The following is a 14,173-nucleotide window of genomic DNA, read 5'->3' on the forward strand; positions in this document are numbered from 1 at the left end:
CTGGGTGGGGAAAACTAAACTGAATGCTGGAAGAAAGAAGGCGGAGTCAAGAGATGCCATGTAGCCACCAGAGGGGAAAGACGCAAGCCTCCAGCTGGACCCTTGCAGTAGGCCACGAGCCTTGTGGTAAAATATAGAATAATAGAAATGGGTTAAATTAAGATATAAGAGCTAGCCAATAAGAAGCTAGAGAGAATAGGCCTAGCGGTGACTTAATTAATACAGTTTCTGTGTCGTTATTTCAGGGCTGAGCAGCTGGGAACAAACTAGTAACTTCCTACTACACCTCTCCATGTTCTTACCTTGCCAAACAGTTCAGAAATCAACCTAACATGCAGAATGACCGATGAGGATGCTCTGCAGGAGCCACCAAACATCCCCTAGGGTCATGTGGACCAGACGCTGCTAGCAGGAGTTGGAACCATAGAAAAGATACAGCCCTGTTGCCACAACCGAATCCAAAGTATCATCCTTACTCTCACCCTCCACACCCTGTCCTGGGCTCCCCGTTGAGTCAGTCCAGCTGGATGCCAAGGAGGAGGAGGGACTTGGCCTCTTGTGTAAGCATTGGTCACTTTTGACAGAGAGCAAAGAAGACTGTGGAACAGATAACACAACCTGGACAGTGGCTGCCTCTGGGACAGAGAGATGTTTGCTGATTCATGGTCTAGAGGAGCATGTGTGCCTAGTGGGAAGGGGTGAGTGCTGGGTGAGCCAACACTTGAAAACGTCTGCTCGTGTTAGGACTGTACTGATGACTTCTGTAGCTGGGGCCACCTGACAAGCAGCAACTGAAGAGTAGAAGGGTTAATTTGGGGCCACAGTTTGAAGACATGTTCATCATCTGGGGGGAAGCATAGTGGTGAGCTTGGCTTGACACTGTGGCAAACAGGAGAGTCAGGCTGTCTGCTCACACCTCTGGGGTCAGGACAGGAAGCAGAACTGGGCTATAAACTTCTAGCTCATCTCTGACCCAGGGACCCATTTCCTCCAACCAGGTCACACATCCTAAAGACTCAGCAGTGTCTCCAAACAGCAGCATTACCTGCTGGGATGAAGCTTTCAAAGCACAACCTGTGGAGAGCTTTCTACCTTGAGACCATAATTCCATGACAGAGTGAAATAAGCTATTTAGGTGGTGTGTGTGTGTGTGTGTGTGTGTGTGTGTGTGTGTACACTATCTCTGACATCTGATGTTTCTTATTAGTCATCCTAGGGAGAGTTTGAAAGACCTAGTTTACATTGTGTGACTTTTTGTACCACTTAATTTCACACAATTATGTACATTTTGCCTTTTTAAGACTTACTCTCCTTAGCATAGTGCGTTATTACTTTTCTCTCTAGCAGTGGATTTTTTGTTATAGAGTATGGTTATTTTTTTTTCTAAACACGTGTTCACACTAGTCTGCACACTCAGACACCCTGTAAAGGGTGGTCGTGGAGCTTACTTTCAGGAAATGGATATAAAATGTAGACAGTGTAGTATACCAAACATAAAAACAGTGTTCACATTTCTTTTAATGCACAAAATAAGCACACGAAAGTATACAAAGGTCTATGAATTCTAGAAACCAACACTAACTAGCTCGAGAAAGAAGCTGTTGCCATGGGCAGGCTGTACTCAAGGAGAGCAGAAATGGGATCACTTTGCTAGAATCCATTGCCGTAGGCACACTGCCAATGCCAGGGTCTTGTCACCAGAGCAGAAGTATGGTCTTCTCTCTGCTGTGGCTGGCTTTGAGACTGGAGGTGACAAACAGTGGCCAGGGCCAAGGTAGTTTCATTTTGAATTAGCATCAGCTCTTGTTCTAACTTACCAATTTCATAAATTTGGAGAATTTTAAGAGCTAAAGGGAATTATATTTCTTCTTCCCCCCTCACCTTTCCCCTCCCATCACACACACACATGCACACACACACACACACACACACACACACACACACACACACAAACAAAAACAAAAAAAAACTGAAGGTACTCTTTATGAAGAATTACCTATTTAATAGGCTGTCTGGAGGCTCAAGGGCTCTTTCAACAGTACAGAAAGTGTATGCATGTAAGTACTAACAAATGGAAGAAGGGTCCAAGGCCTCCAGAACACTTCTTGGACACCTGTTTTAGAACTTTACATACCTATGAGATCCTTTGCTCTTAGTTACAAATGCCTCCCACATCCATTTCTATAACCGAATACATCATGAAAATAGTTTAGTAGACAGCATCTAGATGAACAGACTTTGGCCCCCTTTCTGATGCTCAGGTGCCTGACCTGTGCAGCCAGGAGCAATGAGCAACATCAACCACAACTTAACACACGGCCATGCCGTTTAGTTATCTCTCTGAAGAAAGCCCGCTTGCCAGTCTTATCTCAGCCGTTGCATAGCTTCTCTTTACCCACACCAACGGTTTCACGTTCAGACATAGGGGTTTGAGGAGGCCTGGCCTCGGTTGCTGGTACTGAGAACATTCAAAGGCACTGAGACAAAAATTGCTTGGGGTTCTGTCTCTGAGCTTAGCTTGCTGGTTTTCAGCACAAGCCGGAGACAGCAGGAGACAGTGGGAATGGGTGGCTGTGGGTGTGGTTCCTTAGTGGAGGGTGAAGACTTGCTCGTGACATTCTGCAAATTGTGCCATTGCATTACTAATAATAATGTTAATAGGACAAGAAGAGATCGATACTCAGATGCAGAGGTTTTTCAAAACTGAAGGCACAGAAGGATACATATGGTGGAAAACTGAGTATGTTCCCATCCCTCTGCTGACCAACCTATCTACCTAGGACAACAGCCCTCCCCCTGTCTCTCCACGCACACACACACACTTGAAGAAAATTTAAAAGCATGCCACCCATAACTTTCACTGTTTCCAAGAAGGTGTATTGGAGATTGTTCCACATTATCTTTTTAAATGATTACAACATCAGCATGTGTTTGTGATTACAAAAATGTTTTGAAAGACAAAATGGTATTGATCACCCCATTTCAACAGCAGCAGAGAAGTACTCAGGAATTAATTGAATAAGTGAAAAGTGTTGGAGGAGGGCTGGAGAGATGGCTCAGTGGATAAGAGCACTGACTGCTCTTCCAGAGGTCCCAGGCTCAATGCCCAGCACCCACGTGGCAACTCACAAATGTCTGTAATTCCAGTTCCAGGGGATCTGACACCTGCGGCAAAACATCAATGAACATAAAATAAAAATAAATAAAATCTAAAAAGCCACCAAAAAAAGTGTTGGAGAAAAATCTTCATGTACTCTAAAGGTTACAGATGCAGGTCTTAAAAGTGGAGAGGCTGAAGTCAGCGTTGTGGATTCCTGGGAATTTCTCTAGAACCAGGTTTCTGCTAAGCCTATAATGTCTCCCTCAATCAAGATATCTCTTTCCTTGCTCTCATATCTGTCCTTCCTCCATCTCGACTATCCCATTCCCTCAAGTTCTCCTCAAATCTCCCCTTCTCCCCTCCAGCTAAGACACTAAGCAATAGAGGAGAGGGGGCCTGAACTTGATTTTCCTTGTAGTCAGACTGATGAATATCTTAAATATCACCATAGAACCTTCATCCAGCAACTAATGGAAACAGAGGCAGAGACTCGCAGCAGAGCACTGAGCTGAGCTCTCAAAGTCCAATTGAAGAGTGGGAGGAGTGAGAATATGAGCAAAGAGGTCAAGACCATTATGGGGACATCCACTGAAACAGTCTTCCTGAGCTAATGGAAGCTCACCAACTCCAGCAGGACTGGAAAGGAACAAGCGTAGGACCCAACTAGTCCCTCTGAGTGTGGTTGACAGTTGCATGACTGGGACAGACTGAGGGGGCCTCTGGCAGTGGCACCAGGATTTATCCCTACTGCATGTACTGGCTTTTTGGGAACCTATTCTCTTTGAATGGATACCTTGCTCAGTCTAGATATAGTAGGGAGGGCCTTGGACCTTCCACAAAGCAATGTGCCTCACCCTCTCTGAGGATTGGAGGGTGTGGGGTGGGAGGGTGTGTGGAGGGAATGGGAGGAAGGGAGAGAGTGGGAATTTGGATTGGTATTTTTTTTTAAAAAAAATCTAATTTAAAAAAAATGCACACACATACACACACACACAAAGGAGAGGCACCTCTCACTCGTGGCTATAATTGAGTATCACAGAGGTCTTGATCTCTGAAAATTAACTTAGAAACTTAATTTAGTTCCAATAAAACACCAGCAAACATTTTATTTATTTTGAAACAGAGTCTTGCTATACTGGCCTTGAGCTGACCATCTTTTTGCCTCCCAGAAAGTCACTGAATTCTTCATGACAGAAAACGATCAGCCCCTATCCCACCATCAGCCCCATCCCACCACCAGCCCCTACCTCCCCTCCCCGGGAGCTACCTCAACATGTCCCTTCCAAGGCTGATATTGCAGCTTCCCTCCGGCAGGAAGCAGCCTCCCTGAAACTACAGCCCCCCTCTTTTTTCCTCTCCCAGAGTTGGGATATGTTGGCCTCAGGTCATAATGAACTGAGTCAGGCTGTGGGGGTGGGGGCAATAGCTCTGAGCCATAAAGAACGACTTAGCCCCAGCCTGACCATTCTGGATCCACCTGTGGCAACAATATGCTCAGATAGTAAAAACAACCCACTTTGGTCCCAAGCAAGTCACAAAAAAATGGCTCTAACTTCCTGGTTGCTGTGTGTGTGTGTGCGTGTGTGTGTGTGTACGTGTGTGTGTGTGTGCAAAGGTGTGCTGCATGTGTGCACTGTATCTGTTTGTGCGTGTGCGTGCATGTGCGTATGTATGTATGCATGTGTGTACGTGTGTGTACGTGTGTGTGTGTGTGTGTATCTCCCATGCCCACTAAATGCACTCACCCTTCATCCCTCGGAAATGTTGGGGTCACTCGCTGTTCCAATAAAGCAGTCTCTGCCTGTTGAGATGGGGGTGATAATTATGCTAAAGAATTAGGGCATATTAATCAAAACCAGATTCCAAGAGTTCACAGTGAATTAAATACATAGGGAACTCAAAAACTCATAGAAAGAAAGCTAAAAGGTCACTATTGGTAGCCATCCTAATTATAACCAACTCGGCAAGAGACAAAAACCAATGAGCGAAGTTTGAGAACTCCTTAGTGATCACCTGCAGGGGGAAGGGTAACTTTGCAGAGGAGATAGGGTGCCTGGACCACAGTGGTTCCACAAGGAAGCTGATCAACACTGCGCCTCTGGCTGAGGCTCCAGAAGCATACACACCACCTTCCAGCATGTACAAAGTGTCGCCCGACTCAAATTCTGATGAAGCAGCAAACAAACACCAGTGGAGAGATTACTTAAAACAAATAACTATTGCTACAGCATGCATGCCATGGGCGTTCAGGACATAGATGGAAACCAGAAGGGACCCTTCCATCTGCAAGTCTCCAGGGCACCACCCACCTATATGCTTAGCTGAAAGTGTAGGACACAGGAAGTCTGGTGTAGGCTTAGATTCAGGAGCAGTTGTTAAAGAAGGATTTGCTAGGCTGCTGGAGTTTTATCAAGGACAGGGAGAGCCTGGGATTATGGCATGTGACTGTAACCCCAGTTCCCCTCTGTTAGAGGAAGACAGAGAGCTGGAGGAGGCTGTCCTGGGCTGCACAGCCAGGACCTGGTTCAAAACAAAAACAAAAGCAACAAAAAAGGAGGGGGGATATAGAAAGCAACTAGCTATTGCTGTGGGAGTTCCTTCAGCTCCTTCAGCCAATCGCCGCTGAGTTACCAGCCCATTGGGGCGTGGTCTCTCCCTTTAAAAAAAGCAGCGGCTGTCCTCCACTCGCTCTTTGTCTTCCGGCTCCGTTTCCGGCCCCTGGACTCCTTTCCTGTTCGCGCGGAGGGGCTGTTGTCTGGGACGGTAATCTGTAAGTTTTTTCCCCTTTGAATAAATAACCATTCTATTAATCATAATTCCAAACTGGTGTGGGATTGTCTGTGACTTACGCCTTCATCTGGCGCCCCACGTTTGGTTGTAGAACCCCCCCTTCCCCCCCACTCAACTGCTTGCTACCAGCTCGGCTAGTCACGAGACCTCCCTCAGCTGCGGCCTGTGCCCTGTGTGTGGAGCCAGCAGTTCAGTTAAACCCCACGCCTCCCAAGCTCCACAGGCTCGGGACAGTCTCTGCCTGCCTGGTTTGCTCTTTTCTGAGTTGTTTTTAAATTTCCCTTGTAAGTGCGGTGCTTTAGTGGCGTGAATCAGAACGACTCGGTCACGTGGAGGCATACGCGGCTTCCGGGTTGCTCTTTTCTACCCCTGGATTCTGGGTTTCTGGTTCCGTGTATGGAATTGATTTAATTAAACTTTCTTTCTTGAGCAACTTATATTTCCTAGTTTTTAACAAATACTAAGGCAGACACTGAAACAGGACCTGTTTAAGTCACCTTTGCAGTGGTTCTAGTCGCAACTTGGCAACAGCGCTGCCAACTAGACAAGAGGTAATATGGCAGTTTTTGTTTCCAACGCCAATTTTACTGTTTTCTTTATTAATACAATGGATTATGTCATGCAAGGTTTATATGACTATGGGAATATATTAATTTACTTGTTGCTAGGTTTCAGTTTTCTTTTCAATATTTTATCATTAAGAAAGATACGATTTTTACGGACTAATATTGAACAACTAGTTGAAAGGATTAAAATTATTGAAAATCAGGGGTTATCTGAACAAGTGGATACTATGATAGACAAAATTGACTCCATGTCCAAGGGTACTAGGAAGTTACCTGAAAGGGTACAGGCTGTTGAATTTGACGTTCAGATGTTACCACAAAGTTTTGATAAGGTAACAGATAGAATGAACCTCCAGAATGGGAACCAAAAAACTGATACCTTAGTGAAATTACTAGAAACACGGGTAGGTCAGGAGATTCAGGATTTAAGGGATACAATGATAAAAAGATTAGAAATGATTGAAGAAACTATTGGAGCTGGTGAACAGAGTAAGAAGGCACAAGGACAGGATACAATGCCACCACCAGCTGTTAGAACTGGCTTACCCAGGGTCCTAACAACATACCCTGTAATTTATTCTGACAAAGGGTTAACTTCCAAAGGCTCAAAGGGAGTTAAAGAAGCTAGATGGACACCAATAGCAATGAATGATTTAAAAGAAATTAAGCAAGCTGTCGTTAACTTTGGCTTGCACTCTGCATTTGTTAAGGAAATGATAAGGACTTGGGCTTCTAATGTCAGAGCTACCCCCCATGATTTCTCTCAGCTAGTGTCTGCAGTTTTAGATGATGGGCCTTCCTTGATGTTTGGAATTTATTTCAGAGAAGAATCCAAACATATGGAACAGCAAGGAAGAGCAAAAGGTGTGGAGGTTTCCCAAGATCAAATTCTTGGTGTAGGAGCATATGCTGATCCACAGGTCCAAGCTCTTTATGATGAAGAAGTGCTGTCCTTATGTCACAAAGCAGCCTTGAATGCTTTGAATAGAATACAAGATCCAGCAAAAAGGGTCGAATCATATACCAGGGTTAGGCAGGGACAGAGAGAACCCTTTACTGACTTTGTGCAAAGATTAATTAAGGCTCTGGACATAGGGGTAACAGACCCAGAAGCTAGACGAATACTTCTTGAATCTCTAGCTTTTGAAAATGCAAATACTGAATGTAAAAAGATAATTGGGCCTTTAAGATCTAGATCAGCACCAATGGAAGAATGGATACAGCATACAATGAATGTTGAGATGTTTAGCTATAACGATGAATCCTGGGTAGGAGAAGCGATTTCCAAAGCTATGAGGAGACATCAAACTACCAGGTGTTTTAATTGTGGTAAATTAGGACATCTGAAAAGGGATTGCAGGCAAAGAAATCCTAGGAATAATATCTCCTCTGGGAATGACAAAAGTAGGAGATCTCAGCCTTCAGGTATATGCAGAAGATGCGGTAAAGGCCGACATTGGTCCAACGAATGCAGGTCAACAACAGACAGACAAGGCAACCCGATACCATCGGGAAACTCCTTGAGGGGCCTCTCGCAGGCCCCCAAGCCAAAAGTGGCCCAGTCATTCCCAGTTACAGTCGAAAATGTGTCTCACCAAGAAAATTAAAAACTCCAATGTCTGCCGTAAAAAGTAATACTGGTCTAAATGATGAATTACATGTGGAGAATGAGTCAAAAAATTCAGGAGGACAGAGTAAACGTATATTTTGGCAAACGTATATTAACGATCAAAGACCAAAGCTAAGAGTCTGTATAAATGGCATTTTTATTGAAGGCTTATTAGACACAGGTGCGGATGTAAGTATAATTACTCCAGAATCCTGGCATCCGAATTGGCCTCTTCATGAGGTAGATGTTCAGTTCCTGGGAATTGGAACCCTATCTCGTGTAAAACAAAGCACAAGATGGGTGGAATGCATAGGGCCTGAAGGGCAAATAGGAAGATTAAGGCCATATATAGCAAATATTGCAATAAATTTATGGGGCCGTGACCTGCTACAGCAATGGAATACCCAGATTAACATTCCTGTAGTTCCAGGAACTCACAATTCTGGGAAGGATATAATGAGGTATTATGGAAAAAGGTCACCAGCCATTCAGGCTGTACAAGAACACACAGCCAATAGCAAACCTTTAGAGGTACCAACAGCCCTACCTTTAAAATGGCTAACTGAGAAGCCAATATGGATCAAGCAGTGGCCTCTAGCTGAAGATAAGTTACAGGCTTTGGAACAGCTGGTACAAGAGCAACTAGATGCTAACCATATTGAAGAATCAACCAGCCCTTGGAATTCTCCTGTGTTTGTTGTAAAAAAGAAATCTGGTAAATGGAGAATGGTGACAGATCTAAGAGCTGTCAACAAGGTAATTCAGCCTATGGGTCCGCTACAATCTGGAATTCCTTTGCCTTCTCTATTACCAAGAGGATGGCCTCTTATAGTTATTGATTTGAAAGATTGTTTTTTCACTATACCTTTGCAAAAAAAAGGATAGAGAAAAATTTGCCTTCACAGTGCCTACTTATAATAATTCTCAGCCTACTAGGAGATATCAATGGACTGTCCTCCCACAGGGGATGCTCAATAGTCCCACATTGTGTCAATATTTTGTTAATAAGCCACTGGAAATAATTCGTAAGCAATTTCCCAAGTCCATAATTTATCATTACATGGATGACATTTTATTATCTGATTCAAATAAAGGTATTTTGGAAAGTATGTTTGAAGAAGTAAAGAAAGTTTTGCCTAGGTGGGGATTACAAATTGCCCCTGAAAAGATTCAAAGAGGAGATTCTATTAATTACCTAGGCTACAGAATAGGGTTAGAGAAAATTCGAACACAAAAGGCACAAATTAGGAGAGACCGGTTACGGACTCTTAATGACTTCCAAAGATTGTTAGGAGATATTTCCAGTCTACGACCAGCTGTTGGGATAACACCTGATCTAATAGTTCATTTAAACAAAACCTTAGATGGTGATAAGGATTTGAATAGTCCCAGAAAATTGACAGTTGAAGCAGAAAAGGAACTGACAATGATTGAGGAAAAATTACAGGAGGCACATGTGGATAGGGTCAACCCGAATCTTAGTTCCATCCTAGTCATACTGCCTTCCAGAATTTCTCCTACAGGGATTTTAATGCAGAGGGAAGATATTATTTTAGAGTGGATATTTATACCTCATAAACCAAGTAAAAAATTAAAAACTTATGTAGAAAAGGTTTCAGAATTAATTATAAAAGGTAAACTGAGACTTCGTCAACTAGCAGGTATAGACCCAGCAGAAATTATAGTGCCTTTTACTACTGAGGAAATAAGAAAGTTATGGGAAGATAATGAACCATGGCAAAGAGCTTGTGCTAATTTTTTGGGAGAAATTAGCAGCAACTATCCCAAAAGTGATAGACTTAACCTCATAAAGAGAACTTCTTGGATTCTTCCTAGAATTGTACGTGATGCTCCAATAACTGGAGCTCGGACATTTTATACCGATGCAAATAAATCAGGGAAAGCAGGTTATAAATCAGAAGAATTGAGTAAGGTGGAACAAAGCCCTTATAATTCTGTCCAGAAGGCAGAATTATATGCCATTCTTATGGTGCTAAGGGATTTTAAAGAACCTCTTAATATAGTTACAGATTCACAATATGCAGAAAGAGTTATCTTGCATATTGAAACCGCTGAATTCATACCAGATGACACAGAGTTGACTTCATTGTTTATCGAGGTACAGGACATAATTAGGAATAGGCTTTGTCCAATGTACATAACACACATCCGGTCCCATACCGGTCTGCCTGGGCCTCTAGCACAAGGTAACGCTGAAATTGACCAATTATTGATTGGAAGCGTTCTGCAGGCCTCAGAATTTCATAAAAAACATCATGTCAATAGTAAAGGCTTAAAGAAAGAGTTTTCCATTACATGGCAACAAGCTAAGGACATTATAAAGAGATGTCCTACTTGTTCTTTCTATAATCAAACACCATTGCCTGCAGGGAGTAACCCAAAGGGTACTCAAAGGAATGAAATCTGGCAGATGGATGTGTTCCACTTTATGGAATTTGGTAAATTAAAATATGTACACCACACCATAGACACGTATTCAGGTTTTCAATGGGCAACTGCCCTGAGCTCAGAAAAGGCTGATTCGGTAATCACACATTTATTGGAAGTTATGGCCATCATGGGTATACCTGCACAAATAAAGACAGACAATGGTCCAGCATATGTATCTAAGAAAATGAAACGCTTCTTTGCTTATTATAATATAAAACACGTTACAGGTATACCAAATAATCCTACAGGTCAGGCAGTTATAGAAAGATCAAATCGTACTATAAAGGATATGCTAAACAAACAGAAAGGGATGAAAGATACCCCCAGAAATAGATTGCATAATGCTTTATTAACCTTGAATTTTCTTAATGCTAATGAGAAAGGAACAACAGCAGCAGAGAGGCATTGGATAATGGAAAAAACTTCTGAACTAAACCAACCTGTTTATTTCAAAGACGTGCTGACCTCTCAATGGAAGCCAGGAGATGTGCTACGTTGGGGAAGGGGTTTTGCTCTTGTTTCCACAGGAGAAGAAAAATTGTGGATACCATCAAAATTAATAAAGGTTCGATTTGAAGAGGAGAAACCTCTTGGAAAGGAGAAATGACAGCATCTACAATGATGATAACCATACAGGTGGTAAGAAAAGCATATAGAATGGGGGCAGGGTTCTGTTCTTATCTCCACAGGAAAACACTGATCTTTGAAAAGTTCAAGGGACCCTGGATATTTGAATACTGACGGATGGAAAATAACGGCCCAATAGGGACTATCAAGAAAACTGAATAGGTTCTGTAAGTACCATATACTAAATCATATTTCTAAATTTATAGAGCTGGTTTTAGAGTTGAACTCTGGCTCAGTCCCTCTCTAATTCCAAGCCTGTTGTTTAAAGAAAAACCCAGAGTTTCTGGAGTTTCTGTCTCATGTCAAGAGCCATGATATGGGACAGAAAGAAATATGAGTTTAGAAAACATCTTTACTTTTCTTCATATCTATCATACCTTCATTAAATATATCTATCATGTCTCTCATTGAATATAGGTATTCATGTATATGTCTATATAATTAATGTTTAAGTTTTCCACAATGAACAATGAGTTTTTCCTACAGTGACATTTGAAGTTTCCAGGAAGAAGATGGGGCCCCATAACAACAACTCCACCTGGTTGATATGACGTCATGATACTGATAGCGCTACTACAAGACCTGTTTTGGGTACCAGCTGCACAAGACGGTTCCAACGTGCTGAAATGGTGCACATCTTGTACAACATTCTGGCCAGACCTCCACAAAATACTCAGAGACTATTTGCAATTTTAAAAGACATTGATCTTGAAATTTAACCATCATTTTACTTTCACAGGATCCCCCAGAAAGAACGTCTTCCCCATGACAGCTGGAAGTAATTCTAGAGAACGACGTCCCCTCTCCCAATAAAGTTTGTCCTTGGGTTTAGGGACATCATTTAGGGGTTGGTTATAATTAGTATACGGTTGAGGGTTGGGGGAGGAATTTTATAAGCACAGGAATCTTAAAAAAAAAAAAAAAAAAAAAGGAGGGATAATTGGATTATGGGATAAATAGATTTGTACTTGTGAGTTATTGCTTTTAGACAAACATATTGGTATCGATTCTTATATATTGATACAAAGTTAAATTATGTTGACTATTTTATGCATGCATGCTTCATGCTTCTACCTCTGTTTAAAACATTTTTATGTATTTGTATATATATATTGTATTGATATATGTATATTTACCATATTGCATTGTACACTTCTACCTCTGATTAAGATACTTATATATTGTTTATGTATTGATATATATTTACCATATTGCAATGTATACTTGCACATTGTTTATATTTGGAGGTCTCATTGTCCTCATTTATTGCACACTTGTTTATTATCTCAGTCTTTAAGTTAGATAGATATTGAGAATTATATAGATCAACAGTCATCTAAGTTTGTCATTTATAATTAGACTAATCAGGTTCTTTAGATATATAGAGATTATATTCAGTATAGATAGATAATCTTCAACCTCTTCAAAGAGCTGTAGAAAATGGCCTTTAATCTAATTCAGAGTTCTATGGTAGGGAGACACAATCACTCCTGGCAACACTGATCTATGCCCGAGAGAATGTTGAGCACCAAAGACACTCCACCTGGAGCCTTTCTTCTTGGCAGAACTGGCCTTTGGGTAAAAAAATGCTCATACCTCAACTACTGACAGAGTTACAGAATATCCGTAAATGGATAAAACAAGACTGTCATATCCTGCCAAGACAGGGTAAGATAGTTTTGAAGTTTCTTGCCTTTGAAAATGGTATGTCAGTTACATCAGGCCTTAGCCAAAGTTGGTTGCTTCAACGCTGCAAATGTGACTTTGGGTGTTTGTCCAGGTAGCCAGTTGTCTCTGCGATTTGGTACATGTTCTGGAAGTTGTTTGATTGCACTTCCTAATTACTCAGATAACATTATTTCCCTTCTCAGATCTTCGATGGGATTGAAGATTATATAAATGTAGTTACTTTCCTTTCATGACTTGGCCAAGTTATTTGTTATACAAGACTTAAGCTAGTTAGAATAGGATATTTGTATTTATTGTATATAATTTCGTAGGTTTGTACTTATTGTATATAATTGCGTAGTAGGCTTAGAACTCTCTTACTTAAACAAAAGGGGGAGATGCTGTGGGAGTTCCTTCAGCTCCTTCAGCCAATCGCCGCTGAGTTACCAGCCCATTGGGGCGTGGTCTCTCCCTTTAAAAAAAGCAGCGGCTGTCCTCCACTCGCTCTTTGTCTTCCGGCTCCGTTTCCGGCCCCTGGACTCCTTTCCTGTTCGCGCGGAGGGGCTGTTGTCTGGGACGGTAATCTGTAAGTTTTTTCCCCTTTGAATAAATAACCATTCTATTAATCATAATTCCAAACTGGTGTGGGATTGTCTGTGACTTACGCCTTCAAGCTATGGGGTAGACGCATATGCAAAGACCACAGTGGACATTTCTGTCTCCCCCTAGTCCATCCTCAACACAAAGGGAAACAAACTGCTCTTTTATAATGCTAGAACTATAATGCTAAAATTTAAAACTTTTCAGCTACATTCTTTATAAAAGACGAAAAGTAGTTGCCTACTTCAAAGGAAAAGAAATGTAAGTATGTTAAGAGGGAAACAAGCTAAGCAGTTACGGATAATTTTCCAAAAAAGGAAAAATCTTTACTCTCACACAAATGCAAAAATGAATACATCATTAGATTTTCTTTAACTTAGTGAACAAACCGATAAGAAGTTAAAACCCGTTTAAGGAACAAGGCAACAAACGGCTGTTGACCAGCTGCGAAGAAGTCATGTGTGCACATCGGGGTAGCTGTTTCTCAAGGCTGTCATTCAAGCACGGTCTCTAAAGCTGTAAAATAGCTCCCTGGACTTGGCCTCAGCCTGAGAGGCTGTCTTCCCTAGGTGCAGTATTTTCTCCTCCACCTAACAGTTATCACTCATCTCTAGACATTGAATAAGCAGGCGGTCTTCTGTGGGCACACCCCCAAACAACCTGGAAATGAAACTTTACCCTGTGCAAACGGGCGGTGTTCAGCCCAGGGCTGATGGGAAGGAAGTGGCTTCGTGGGTACACACTTTTTATAAATGGATCTGA

Source organism: Myodes glareolus, chromosome 15 (assembly GCF_982192425.1).
Source record: "Myodes glareolus chromosome 15, mMyoGla1.1, whole genome shotgun sequence".
In the NCBI taxonomy this organism is placed as follows: Eukaryota; Metazoa; Chordata; class Mammalia; order Rodentia; family Cricetidae; genus Myodes; species Myodes glareolus.